Raw genomic sequence first — 12,724 nt, forward strand, 5'->3', positions numbered from 1 at the left:
TTTAGAATATCACATTCTTTTATCGCAATTATTGTGATAAGTGATAAGACGTGTTTTAGCGTGTTTGGGTCTGGATTGGATCCAGATCCGTGTATCATCTAAAATTATAATTGTGTTTTATATTGTGTAATGGCATACTTGTAATTTGTCTGTATTTTAATCCCATTGTATATCAAGTCATATATGAAAGGATTAGGGTACACCCATTGTAGTGTGGCTGCCGTTTTGCGCATCTCCCTCTCTCTCTTTCTCCTTCTCTCTACTTCCTGCTGAAAGGTATTGTGGTGGCTTTCATATATCTGATATACGAATTTATTTCATGGTATCAGAGCGCAAGGCTGTGGATTTCTTTCAAAAGGTATGCCCATAGAGATCTGAATTTTGATCTTCTAGTCAGAAACTCTCTCCCCCCTTATTCTTATTCAATCTAAATCTTCTTTTCTTCATCATTTCTCGTCGTTCTGTTCTCTTTTAGATTTCTTCTTTCAAAATAACATAAATTATTCTTTGACGCCAAGCATTCTATCTAAAGTCCATATTATTTTGACGTCAAATCTGTTTTCGTGTTTTTTGAAAAATCTCAATCTAAAAAATCTTGTTTATTCTGGTATCAAACCAGATTCTAGCTTTTTTCATCTGTCGACTGTTCTGGAATAATCTTTTGTGTCGACATCTTGTTATCGTTGGAACATTCATTATTGTTTTTCAACGTTTTCACGAATATTCAGTCATTTTAAATATTGGCAGCGGCTTTTCTGTGTTAGCAGGTCTGATCGCAGGGATCAGATTGTATCTAGAGACATGCCTTTTTAATTAAAAAAAAAGGCACGTTTGCAAAAATTTTATTCCTGGTTTTTGGCTGAATTTGAAGTTTATTGCTGCACATTAGTACTTGACTGAATTAGTCTTACTCTCTCTTTGTTTGATCTGAATTCACTCTTCTTTAATCAATGAATTCTTCTTCCTACGCGGAACTCTCTTCAAAATTTCTGAGTCAGCTTGTTTCTAAAAAGCTTACACACACCAATTTTTTGTCTTGAAAGAGGCAAATTGTTCCTTTCATAAGAAGCCAAGATCTGTTTGGACATCTAGATGGATCGATTCTGGTCCCATCATAGTTTATTTTACAGGAAGCGAAGGATGATAAAAGAGTTGCAGTTAACCATATTTCAAACCCTGATTTTACAACATGAATGAAACAAGATCAGGCATTGGTTGCATACATTACTTCAACGTTATGACAAGAAGTGTTGATATCAATACCAAATGATTGCAGAGCTGCACAACTATGGAACAAGCTTGCACAAATGTATTATCAGATTTCAGAGGCAAGAGTCTTATTCTTAAAAAGGGAATTTCAGATACTTAGGAAAGGATCAATATCAGTCATGGAGTACTTAAACAAGGTAAAGTCCGTTACAGATCAACTTGCTATTGTTGGAAGTGCAGTCTCATTCAAGGAAAAGGTACAACAAACTCATAATGGACTAGGCCTAGAATATCATGTACTCTATACATCTTTATCAGTTCTACCAGTGTTGCCTAGTTTTGAAGATCTTCAAGCCAAACTTCTTCAGTATGAAATGAGCGTAAAGAACCTGAAGGTGGTGAACATATAGATATACATAGTGTCTTGGCCTCAAACATGTATCAAGGTGCTGGACGTGGGGGTAACAATTTTCAAGGTGATAGAGGACGTGGTCGTTTTAGACAGAGAGGTCGTGGCATTCTTCCTACTCCAAACCCATCAGGATCTTTTAATAGAGGGAATCAGAGGAGAATGCCTACATGCTTTCTGTGCAATAAGAAGGGACATGTGAAAGCTGATTGCTGGTTTAATCCCCAAAACAAGGAAAATAATAGCAAAGTAGCAAACAAAAGGGACTTTGAGGGACAGAAGTCCACTGAAGATATGCAACAACTTTTGCTGGCAGCTTTATTTCAAATGACTATCAAGCAAAATAAACAAGGAGCAGCCACTCATGTTATAGGTAATGTTGGTAAGCTCTCCAACTTATCCCCTTATTTCAGAAAAATTAGTATAGCCACAGGCTATGTCACAGGGACTCTTCAACTAGATGTCGCACCTGCACTGCACCCGATGCGGTCAACCTAACCCTAGGTGTAGTCAACGCACCCAGGGTCATTTATGTTCAACTTTTGGACTTTATATATATATATATATATATATATATATATATATATATATATATATATAAATTTTTTATATTTTTTCTGCACCCCCGCACTCAAGTTTTTTGAAAGTGCCGCACCCTTGCCCCCACACTCGCACCCATGTGACATAGGCCACAGGAGATGGCACACATCATCCCATCACTCATGTTGGAAGTGCACAAATTCCTTTGTCTTGTTCTTCTCTTAGTTTGCTTAATGTTCTACTTGCTCCTAACATTAAAAAGAATATTGTTTTTGTATCCAAACTTGTTGATGATACAAAATCTTCTGTCGAATTCACTCCCTCTTCTATGAATTCACTCCCTCTTCTATGAATGTCAAGGATCTTCGAATGAAGGAGACGTTCGCTAAGGGGGAGCAACGATGAAACATGTAAGTCTTAAAGAAGGATCCCACTGCTCATTCATCTTCTGCCTTGAAATCTTCTTTCTTGAAACCAACATCACAGAATCTTGAGTCCTGTTATACAGATGTCTACAGTCTTTCTCATTGTAATAAGCTAGATTTGTGACATAGTCGTTTAGGTCATTGTAGTCGTGGTTTTATTAAGAAACTTGTGTCAGTGAATTTGATTTCAGAGTCTTGTTTGCACCCTGTTTTGGATGCTAAAAAGTGTTCAAGTTGTTAGTTATGCAAGAGTCATGTACTTCCTTTTAATCTTGTTAATGAAAGAGATTCGAGAGCTTTTGAAATTGTGTATTATGATGTATGGGGACCAACTCCTGTTTATTTTTCATCTGGGAGCTAATATTATGTTTTATTCATATACAATTATTCTCGTTTGACCTGGATATATTTTATGCAACATAAGTTCAAAGTTTTTAAACTATTTCAAGACTTTTGTGCACTTGTAAAAACTCGTTTCTCTTCTAACATTGTACATTTTCAATGTGATTGGAGGTGAATATTCTTGAGATGACTTCATTGATTTTCTTCGAAGTAATGAGATAAGTAGACGAGTGTCTTGTCCACATACCCCTCAACAAAATGGAGTGGCTGAATGAAAATACCGCAATATTGTTGAGAGTGCTATGAGCATGCTTCATGATAGTAATGTTCCTATTAATCTTTGGACAAAAGCCTCATATGTTTAATTGCTTGCCTATGGAAATTCTAGAAGACAAGTCTCTTTATTTTACTCTTTTTGGGCAACATCCTAATTATAATGACTTGCGTATTTTTTGTTGTGTTTGTTATGTTCATGTTGACAAGTCTTAGAGAAATAAGTTTCAGGATAAAGTTGTGAAGTGTAGGTTTGTTGGATATGCGAATGATTATAAATGATACAGATGTTATGACCCTGTAACTAAACCAAGGTTGCCAAACTAGGAAGCGGAAGCAGGACACGATACGGGAAGCGTAAGCGAGAAGCGAGAAGTAAGGCATTTTAAAATTTATAGGAAGCGGGAAGCGAAGTATCGATTTCAAAGTGAAACAAGAATAAAAAATGAAGCAATATGGTAACTGAATAGGAATCAAACAAGAAGCAAATAAAAACTAATAAAAATGATTATTCTTATATCTCATTATTTTTCAGTAAAAAAGTTATTTTTTTGTTAAAATCTATAATAATGATGGTTACCAATTTAGAGAAAGTACATGGAAAGTGAGTGGAAGCGTGAGAGAAAATAAACGAACATGAAAAGAAACGTGAGAAAAGCATATAGAAATCATAGACCATGTGTATGGGAAGCATAGAATAAGCGTTGAGGAATCGAGATTCTCATGAAGTTTCGGAAGCGAGGAGTATCGTGCTTATGAAGTGAGTTTCTAGGAAGCGCGCTTCCCATCTACCTAAGAAGCTTCCGGTAACTCTGAACTAAACCTATCAAGATTTCTAGAAATGTTACATTTGATGAGCAGAATTTTGAGAGCATGCCATTGTCTCAAGAACAAAACTCACCTCGAAATGTTGAAGTTTATGATCCCTGGATGAGTGCAGAATTGTCTGCCATTTTGTGAAGAATCAAGCTCAATTGGAGAAACTCACAATCCTCCACATACTTCAAAAAATAAAAGACCTAAAGAAATTCAGAGATTCTCTGGTCAAGTTTATGCTCAAAGAGAAAGACATCCTGTCTAAGATGATGTAGAGCAAAATATGAGTCAACCTCCATTAAGAAGATAAGAAAGGATATGTCATCCCATTCAAAGGTGGGTCAGCTACGATAATCAAGGTTTTAAAACCCATGACTCGGGACTCGACTCGTTCTTTATTGACTCGTGACTCGGTGGGTCAACTCGGTGACTCAGACCGGGTTTTGTTAACTTTTGATTTTAAAAGAAAATAATATATAATTTGTCTCAAACCATGTTTTTCAGTAAACAAGAGATGATAAACTCATATACAGGGGCTCATGTTAGGCAAAATATGTCTGTAGTCGGGACTTTTTAAAATGGTCCATGCTTGGTCTGTACTGAAGTTGATGAGACCTGACCAACTCATAAATGTTGTAATGGCCAGTTCACCAGGTTCTACCTTTTGTAGGCCCAATCCACTTCAAAATCAGAGTTTGATCCTGGCTTAGAAAATATTGGACTTGTGCTTTATGAAACATGCCCACATATCAAAAGTAACCATGTACAATATAGAATTACACTTTTAAGCTGCACTAGGATGACTGCCAGAAAAAATTGGCCACAGTATCTGATTATGCAGAATAGACTCACAAGGAAATCATCTAATAAAAGACAATATTGAACAACAGAATGAGGGGCTGAGGCTTATAGTTTTTTAGATGAAACTATGAAGGATATCCAATGTGCTTTGTAAGAGAAATTCAGCCATACTATAGGCTCAAGAATCACAGTCATAACAAGCACATGAAACTTGCTCATGTAGTGTACACTTCCAACTACACATAGCTAAAGACAAGTTCTTTTCAAAATCATGATCCTATTCGGTCATAAAAAATAAATTAACATTATAGCCATTTCAATAATTTGAAAAATAGAAAGATATTTGAGAGAAAGTATGGGTTATATACTATGTGTGAGAAAATCCATAACAAAATCAAAGAAGAAATTCTCAAGACAACTGATCAAATTATACAAGCCAATTAATTATTCCCTATTGATGCAAGAAAAAAAAATTATTCTGAAATACCCAAAAAATTAAATTTCAAACATCCCATAACTCGCCCGAGTCAAGCCGAGTCAGGCCGAGTCAAGCCCGAGTTTTGGCAAACCAAGTTTGCCTTGCCGGGTTGATTCGCTGGAGGGCCGAGCTGAGCCGAGTCGGCTGAGTCAACGAGTTGACTCAGCGAGTTTTAAAACACTGACGATAATTTTTTCATGGATTTTTCGTTGTTTATATCACAAGTTGAGAAGCACGAGGAACCTGTCAACTTCTATCAAGCCATTAAATCTCATAATTGGATAGAGGCTATGAATGAAGAGATGGAGGTTCTATATGAATGCCAAACTTGGAAAATTATTCCTAGACCCGAGGAGAAAAATGTTGTAGGGTGCAAGTGGGTTTATAAGATTAAATATAAGCCTGACAGATGTATTGAGAGATATAAGGCAAGACTTGTGGCACGAGGTTTTACTTAGGAATATGGACCGGATTATGATGAGACCTTCAGTCCAGTGGTTAAGCTGGGAATAATACAAATTATTATATCTTTGGCAGTTGATTATGGATGGCAGTTGAGTCAGATGTAAAAAACACATTTTTACATGGTGACTTGAAGGAAGAAGTTTACATGGAACAACCCCCTGGATATGCTGAAGGAGATCCCAAGACCTGTGTGTGCAAACTGAAAAGAGCACTCTATGGATTGAAGCAAGCTTCTCGCTCTTGGTTTGAGAGTTTTTCTCTCAAAATTCAGAATTATGTTTTTCGCAAGTGCTCTCTTGATTATTCTCTTTTTATTTTTAAGGATAAGGATGTTATTACCTTATTTTCAAGCAATTCAGATAGTCATATAATAAAGAAATTGTTAATGCAAAATTTCAAGATAAAAGATCTTGGTGATTTAAGATATTTTCTTGACGTTGAAGTGGATAGAAAATGTGATGTTTTAACTCTTACACAACATAGATGCACTCTTGATCTTTTGATTAGGGCAGGAATGACAGATTGTAAACCCCTAAACACGCCTAGTACTTTGCATCAAAGGCTGAGCTCTAATGATGGAGACTTATATAATGATCCGACTAGATATCGGAGCATTGTTGAGATGCTTCAGTATCTTACCTTCACAAGGCCGGACATTGTCTATTCTGTTAATCAATTATCCCAATTTATGCATGAGCCAAGAACAGGTCATGTTGATGCTATGAAGAGAATTTTAAGATTTTTGAAGGGAACCATTGGAGATGGTCTTCTTTATCAAATAAATTGGCTTGACAAAAAGGAGCACGAAATCATCACTTATACGGATGCAGATTGGGCAGGAGATCTAAATGAAAGGAGATCTGTTTTCGGGTATTGTATATTTATTGAAAAAAAATTGGTGTCACGGAGTAACAGGAAGCAAAGAGCCGTTGCTAGACCCAGTACTGAAGCTGAATACAGGTCTATGGTAGCTGGGACAGCTGAAGCTACATAGGTGAGACATCTTCTTGCTGATCTAGGGGAAGGAATTTCTCAATCTTTTTTGTTGTGCGATAATCAAAGTGCTATTAATATTGCTTATAACATAATACATCATAGTCGCACAAAACATATTGAGATAGATCAACACTTTGTCCAACAGAAGGTTGAAGACAAGGAGATTGAGTCTCATCACATTTGAACTGAGTCAAGTTGCTGACTTGTTCAATAAAGGCCTAACAAAGCATCAATTTTGGTTTTTAAAGAGCAAGTTGTCCATGGTTCAAGACCATGCACAACTTGAGTGAGGGTGATAAGATGTGTTTTAGCGTGTTTGGGTCTGGATTGAATCCAGATCCGTGCATCGTTAGTAATTATAATTGTGTTTTATATTGTGTAATGACATACTTGTAATTTGTCTGTATTTTAATCCCATTGTATATCAAGTCATATATGAAAGGATTAGGGCACGCCCATTGTAGTGTGGCTGCCATTTTGCGCATCTCCCTCTCTCTCTCCTTCTCTCTACTTCCTGCTGAAAGGTATTGTGGTGGCTTCCATATATCTGATATACAAATTTATTTCAATAAGAACACTTTTTGCAGCATTGTTTACATTGTTAATATTCTTATTTATACTTTTATATATTTTATATTTTTATGCATACTGATGTTTTCTCAAGAAAAAGTATATTTCTCTGCGAGATTTTTCCTCACTGATATTTTCCTGTGAACGAGATTTGTGACTATGGATCTGTGTGAATCAAGGGTGTATCATAATAAGGCATTGTGGTTCATTACAAAAGTAGACAGACAACAACTAGATTGTATTATGCCTGATGAAGGCCTAACAATGTACCTCTGACAGGAAAATGGGTAAATGTGTGATGGTACATTCAAATGTCATTTCTCTATGAAGTCGTTTTTCTTCGTCAGATGAATGTTGATCAATGAAATGTCAACTCTATTTCGTATCATCCAATCTTTCTTATCCATTGCCCTGTTTTTTTGGCCATCCATTATTAGCTGTTAACTGCACTTCAGATTCTTGTTTTCCTGCCTCAGGCAGCTTTTCTATGAAAAGTTTTGTCCTAGGGTTGGAGTATATGATGTTTTCTTTTTTTTAAATAACTGACATCATTATGCATTGGGATTTTCATTGGACTGATCATTTTTCTGAATTTTCAGTCGTCTTCGATATCTTGTGGTTGGTGATTGATTATAATTTTTAATGATTTGCTGTTTCTTGTTCCGCTCATCTCTAATACACCTATTTCAATTTCTCTTCTTAGAGAAGTTATTTCCTACATCAGATGCAGGCTTTGCTTCAATTCTGTCACACGGACACTCCATTTTGTCTCCTGTATGTGTCCCATTATATCCTAGTCATTTTGAAAACTTTATAAAAATGATATTTTCCCAATATCCACAGCCGTATCCATGTGACATAGCTTCACTTAGATGATGCCCCAATACACTGGTTTGGTGGTTTTGCTGTAAATGGTTGGTAATGCTAACCATGAGGTTATATATCAATTGAGGTTTACATTTGGTGAAGGTTCTTGATCTGAATGTGAATGGACATTATCACCTGGAGTCCAGGGTGCTTTCCTCCACGCTTATCCTATACGTATATATCTTGAATAACAACCAAGATTATTTTAGTAAGAAAGGAAAGCAGGTGCATGTATATCCCACTTTATGTGGAATTTAAGAATATGAGTTAGTGATAATTTTTTACTTATTATATAAATTTAGTTCTGTATAGAAGAAAATTTAGTTCTTTTTTGGAATAATAACTGGAGGAATGCATGTGTTCTAAACATGGTTATGCAACATGGAATATATGTCCATCACATGGCCCAACCAGATACTAAAAACCAATATCATACATATCTACGCAAGAAGCAGCTGTATCCCTGCTCGTACCTCATGCACTTTGCAGAGTTGGCAGAAAGCGAGATGACCTCTACCTTTCGTCGACCATCTGCAGACACCAATTTGGCTGATTTTGGTTGGTTCCAACTGTTTGTGTCTGCATCCAGGTAGCGACTTTACCAATGTTTCAAAAGATAGTGGAGCAAACAGGATAAACAGAAACTGGACCATTGATCTCTAATTTCATTTGTGAAATAGCAAGCTGCAGTTATGTTAACTATTTGGGGTTCTGCTTTCTGTAATGTTATGATAACTGATCTTATTAGTAGTCTAAGTGATTAGGTTGGCAAACTTGGTACCTTGTCTTTGCTGGTTGGCAGATAAACTGTTGATTTCTTATTCTTGATTCAGGTAGTGTTTGATTACCTTTGGTTAGAAATCTGACCTCCCAGCCATCTGTGTGGTCCCTACTCAAAGACCTGAACTATTCAAACGCCAAGTCTTCAAATCCACAATACCTTCAGGAATTTGAGATCTGAACGATTTTCTGACCCATTAAAATGTATATTTATAAATTAAGTATTTAAAAAAAAAGTATGTCATCACATCCCTACTTTTTGCCAAAATCGCATCTATGTCCGAATCCATATCTATGTGACGTGAAGTGAACATTAACTTGAAAAGATTACTGTTTCCTCTAATGATTCCAAATTATTGTCCCCAAACCTAGTTTTTCAAAATTGTTATCAAACTCTGAATATTGTGAAAATTGTCATGAAATGTTTTGTATTTATCTTTTGTGTTGCGAAAATTTGTAGCTTCCGAGCTTATAAATACCCTTCCACGAAAAAGGGAAACCATATGGGACCCAATCCGACAACTCAAGCATCACAAATCCCATCAATTCAAGACAAATCTAACACTGCTGATACTCCCTAGGGTTGTCAAAGTGTCGGGTTGGTTTGGACCCAGGTGCAACCAGACTCACTTCTGATTTGAGATGCTGGTAGTGGGTTCAATCGAACTCGCTAAAAGATAAACCATCATACCCGGTTCCTATAAGGATTACATGAACTAAACCCTGACCATACCCAGTAAAATAACATTTTTTTATCTCTTTTATATTGAATCTTAGTTGGAACTAAGGTCGGGCCCAGGTCTGGTATGAAATTTCACAAACCATACTCGGCTCCATATATTAATCGGACTCTTCGGGTCCGCCCCGGATTCTAATCAGGCCTTATTTATCACCAAACCCTGACCCTATAGGGTTTAGTACGGGTTGGGTCTGGCTCAAACCCAACCCATTGACACCCCTAATATTCCCTTGTGAGTACCATTTAGAAAGGATAGATGATCAGGCGATGTGCCTCATCACCATCTACTGGTGATAAGCCATCATGACCGCCCATCACTGTGCATCGTAATAATCAGGTGGACAGAGAAGGTGGCCTAATTTTCTCAAAAAAAAAATGGAACTTTCAAGTCAAACCCGCATCACTTCATCGTATCCACATATCTTTGTGACATAGCAGTGGGCCTCGCTATTTTTTTTGAAAGGCAAACTGGGGTTAGGCAGATCCCTACCAGATATCTCTTAAGCTCCATGTGGCAGAGGGATTCGAACCTGGGCATTCAGCTTGGCACAGGACCCCACTTACCACCTGTCATTCCACCTCGGTGGTGAGTGGGCCTCACTATTTGCTACCATGCAACTGTGACGATGTCATTGATGGACGGAGGTGATGCATTATCACCAGGATGGTGAAAAGGCTTATCGCCTGATCCCCTTTCCCATTTCAGAGTGACTTATTAGGCATCCACACGTGAGATTGACTATTTTGCATCATTTTGGACATATTGATAAAATAATCTCCCTTCAACACACTTCATATTCTCTAGAGAAGGGATGTCAACGAATTAGACATGAGCCATTCTGTGGTGGGCCCATATGTAGATCTAACTTTGAGGTAGTGGCAGGACCAGATCTGGATCTGAGTTTTGATAGCAGGAGGAGAGTGTAAAAACTTTTTTTTTTATAATTCCATATCTTTATTGACTCTTGGGTTGGATCAAAACTAGACATAGATCTAGTGTGTACCAACAGCTAATTCATAGAATTTGACATCTTTACTAATAAAATGTAGGATGATTGTCAAGATCATAAGGATGGTACGAAGCTTGCCTATAAGGGTATCCTATAAAAATACAACATTTAGCTCGAGAATCAAACTTATGAATGATGTATATTATGAGCATAGCATAAGCAACTAAAAACTTTCAAATAATCATAACAGAGATTCTTATTAAATAGGACTTCACAGGAAGATTTACCAAAATGAACCTTCCTTAGGACACCCTTAATAAGGTAGACATCTGTCTCGTGCCATATTCAATAAAGCATGGTGTTGGTGTTCAATGACTCAATTTTGTTGGAGGGTTCAAATGCAACTATGTTGATGTATGATCCCTTGATTCTTAAGATAATATTGCATATCATTTAAAAAAAAAGTTATATCCAATTATTACTACGAAGTTATCGATTTTATTTGGCAAGGGGGCAAACATGATAATGATTAACAAGAAGAAAAGAAGAAATTTTATTATAATTAATTAAAACTTAAAATTGGCTACTGATTAGGTGCTTAAGATGATAATGCTAAACATAACTAGTTGTCTATGTAGACAAGGCTACCTTACTAGACATCTCGAGAATATAAAACGTGTTATGCAATCCATCTGTTCCAATCATCCGCTCCGAAGGTGGGTCTTATAAAACACAAGAATCACTATTGAAAATGGCAATACAATTGAAGTCATGAGTGAGCTTGTTAATGAAAATAAGATTGTATAAAAAATTAAGAATGCAAAAAATGTTGGACAAACTTAGATTTATGGATAGAATATGAGAAACACTTGCTGAAATTCCAGTTAGAAGATTTACTAGAGGACAAGACGCAGGTTTGGACTATCAAATTAGACAGGAATATGGTGTCGGTGTCAACAACCCATTGTTGTAAGATACAAAGAAATGTAAAGAAATCCAAAACATTAACTGTGAGATTCGCTTGAGTCTGAACTTGATTACCTTGGGAAATGAAAGACAATATTTGTTGAACATGTCCCTTGGTAAACTAATGTGATGATGTCTATTGAGGAGTGGCAGAACTTTGATTCATGACGTAACTTGGAAATGGCCGAACTTTGATTCTTGGCATAAGCAGCCATATTAGCACTGGCGTTGGGTCGACTGGGGAAGCCATGAAGCTGGAAAGATTTGTTTTTAATAAGACCCAACTTACCACAATGCTTGCATTTGGGACAGGGATGCCCTTGATGAGTGTGCATTTGATGATGCTTTTGCTGATTTGAAGGAGCATTGGCCGCAGCCACTGCAGCAAGTGGTGATTATATTGATAGCCACTCTCATCTCACGTTACCTCTTCTCTTGAACAATCAATGAATATGCATTTGCAAGCGATGAGAGATGTCAAAAGTGATCGGAATCCAAATAGAATTATAACTATCATTAAATCCCATAAAAAATTGCATTAGGCGATCTTGTTGTTGTAGGTCATTCACAATAATCATCATGCTGCATGAACATGTTGGCAAGGTGAGGTAAAAAAAAAAGCTTGTCCCACAAGCCCTTCAATTTCATGTACACAATTACTACATTGCATTTGCTTGTGGTTGATGATCTCATGTTGAATTTGATATGTGTGCGGTGTGTTTGTTAAAGTTTATTATGCAATTTAAACCAGGCGTCGACAATGGAATTTGCATAGATTAGTCTCATTAATAAGTTTTTATGAAGAGAGTTGAGAATCCTGTATCATAGAACTATGTTGTTGCATCTTTCCTAGGCTGCAGCCATGTTTAGAAGACCCTCTGATTTGATGAAGGAGCCATCTACAAACGCCATTTTGTTTTTGGTGCTCAAAACCATACACATAGCACGACTCCATGTATGATAGTTCTCTCTTGTGAGGACTTGCATGGCTTGTTTCGCTCCCGAACTGTCGAAATAATGGGTTGAAAATGGACTCATCAGATTCTCTATTATTAAACGTCTCAGTTGTCTGTAATGATTGTTCTCTAGAAGCCATGG

Source organism: Nuphar pumila, chromosome 7 (assembly GCF_984573655.1).
Source record: "Nuphar pumila chromosome 7, dmNupPumi1.hap1.1, whole genome shotgun sequence".
Lineage (NCBI taxonomy): Eukaryota > Viridiplantae > Streptophyta > Magnoliopsida > Nymphaeales > Nymphaeaceae > Nuphar > Nuphar pumila.